At 39.4% G+C, this 2,278-nt stretch overlaps 1 pseudogene; it reads right to left on the bottom strand.

Annotated features, from left to right (window-relative positions):
* Positions 1-1,295: 1,295 nt before the first annotated feature.
* LOC108762539 (uncharacterized) lies at positions 1,296-2,069 on the bottom strand (annotated as a pseudogene).
* Between the last annotated feature and the right edge of the window lie 209 nt (positions 2,070-2,278).

The following is a 2,278-nucleotide window of genomic DNA, read 5'->3' on the forward strand; positions in this document are numbered from 1 at the left end:
AATGCTTATCACCATGGATTGCGATGGGAGAACGGGATGATCCCGTACAGCGAGGCGAAACGCCTGATCACTGCAGCTGTATTTGAAGATGATGCTATCGTGTACGTCAAAGGCCGCGAGAAACGAACGTGGCTATGGAAATTGCTTCTGAACAATAAACGAGAACGCATGCACGAGATCTTGGACTCAGTGTACGAAGACATGGAATCGTTAACTATTCTGGATGTTGCTAATACTATGCGATGCGAACAACATGTTAAGAATTGCGCGTTACAAAATGTATTTAAAATATATAACTGGTGGTTGCAAAAGAACTTTTAAATAAAAAAAACGTTAAGGTATTGATTATGTATTTCTTTTCCCTTCCTTTGTAATGCATGTATAAACGTATTTACGTATGTATGTATGTACGAACGTGCATGTACGTACGTGCATGTACGAAAGTAGTAAGTGGACAGCTATGGGCCGGCAAAACAAACCCCCTCCACTCGACCTCCGGCGCCAGGTGGGCGTGGCCTAGACAGGTCTGTCTGGGGAAATGGTGCGCTCTGATTGGCCGGTGACGTGAGGGTGGGATAGCGAGGTAATTAAATGTCGCGTTTTGATTGGCTCGGTCCATAGTTGCTCGCGCGACGATTGGAGAGGGTGGGGGTGTCGGCAGAGAAGAATACCACGGTAAAATGATGGATGGCAAAAACAGAGGAAAAATGGGACCGAGAATTTTGTTCGTTACGAGGGGGAGAGGGGGAAGGTACGGTCAGCGAACATGAATAGCACACAGCTTTTGTCTTGCAGGCCATTTTTTTTTGCTGCGGCAGTTCGATGTCTCCAACGTGTTGACGTCTTAGTGAAAGAGTTTTTTTCTTATTATTTATGACGAAGACTTTTACTAGAATTTTCGGGAGACTCTTTCTTTCAATATAGGGAGAAAGGGGAGGTAAAACAGGAATGAACAAGTTCGCGCTGGCACGTGTCGCCGTAATCGGTGTGCTGATTCGAACATTATTTTAAAAGAAAAATTTTTCTATATTTTGTTTTTAATGAACATTATCTAAATCGGAAATACGTGAGAAAAAGGTGATTATTGTAAAAGGGGATGAGGTTAAGAGTAAGAAACGGACGAAATTTACATGATCAGAAACGTTTATTTTAAAAAGAAAAATTATATTACATAAAATATTTATTTTATATTTTACTTTTTAAAAGAGTAGACGATTGAACATGACGGCATACAGCATGAGAATTAATTCTTTTACATTTACAACGAAGAAAAAATTTATGAAATAACTGTGCGATCAATCGATCATTGCGTTTACAATCAGAGGTAAACAGACTAAGAAACTGGCTAAGATTATAACCATTACACATAAAATATAGAAATACACAGCAGTATTGTCCGCAAGTTTGAGAAAGTATTCCTTGCAGCGTCGTCGTATTCCAGCGATACGTGGTGGAGTTTCGGCGAAGTCGTAAAAGGAATCTTTAGTCCAAGGGCGGCAAGCCGTAGCTATCGAAATATTTTCCAGTACCGCATTCGTCGATGTAAAAGGCGACCCAGTGCTGATCAGGTCGATCGTGATCGTCTGTGTTAGCGACAATAGCATTCGACCTCGTCCACACCCTCGGCAGTCGATCGGCAGGATAGACCCCGGCATGTCGGACACTGAGATGATGTAATGCGTTTAAAACTTCTAGTGAATTCATTTCTCGGCGTAGATAAGGCATGCGAGATGAAATGTTTGCGTAAATTCGAAATTTACCTCTTTCGCCGATACGTGCGTTGTAGAGTTCTCAAAAATACTCGACATTTGCGAAACGCTAGTATTAGCTTTATCTCTATCAGTCGTCGAGACGAATTTTGGAAGATCTTTTTTCTCTTCGGCTGTCGCTTGTTCGTCCTCGATTTGGTTCGCCTTTTCTGTCACGTTTTTTTTTCCTCCACGCTTCGATATTGCGAAATATATCGTTTTTCTGATTTTTAAAATGAATTAATAAATTCATTTTAAAAATCAGAAAAACGATATATTTCGTTTTTTTCTGGTAGATACCTCAATTTCCATTCTCAACATCCTGTATGTCATAAAAGAGGGGTAATATATGGTGTAATAGATAAAATAATGCGGTTGTGCCACCCAAAATTTCAACAGAAAAATCTATTGATGCGATAAATATATTTCTAAATAATGGATACCCTCTTCAATTTATCTTTTCGACCATTCACAATAGAATTAAATATCATATTAATTACACGAATAAAAATAATAAGAACTTTTTACCG

This window comes from Trachymyrmex cornetzi, unplaced genomic scaffold (assembly GCF_001594075.2).
Source record: "Trachymyrmex cornetzi isolate Tcor2-1 unplaced genomic scaffold, Tcor1.1 scaffold306, whole genome shotgun sequence".
Lineage (NCBI taxonomy): Eukaryota > Metazoa > Arthropoda > Insecta > Hymenoptera > Formicidae > Trachymyrmex > Trachymyrmex cornetzi.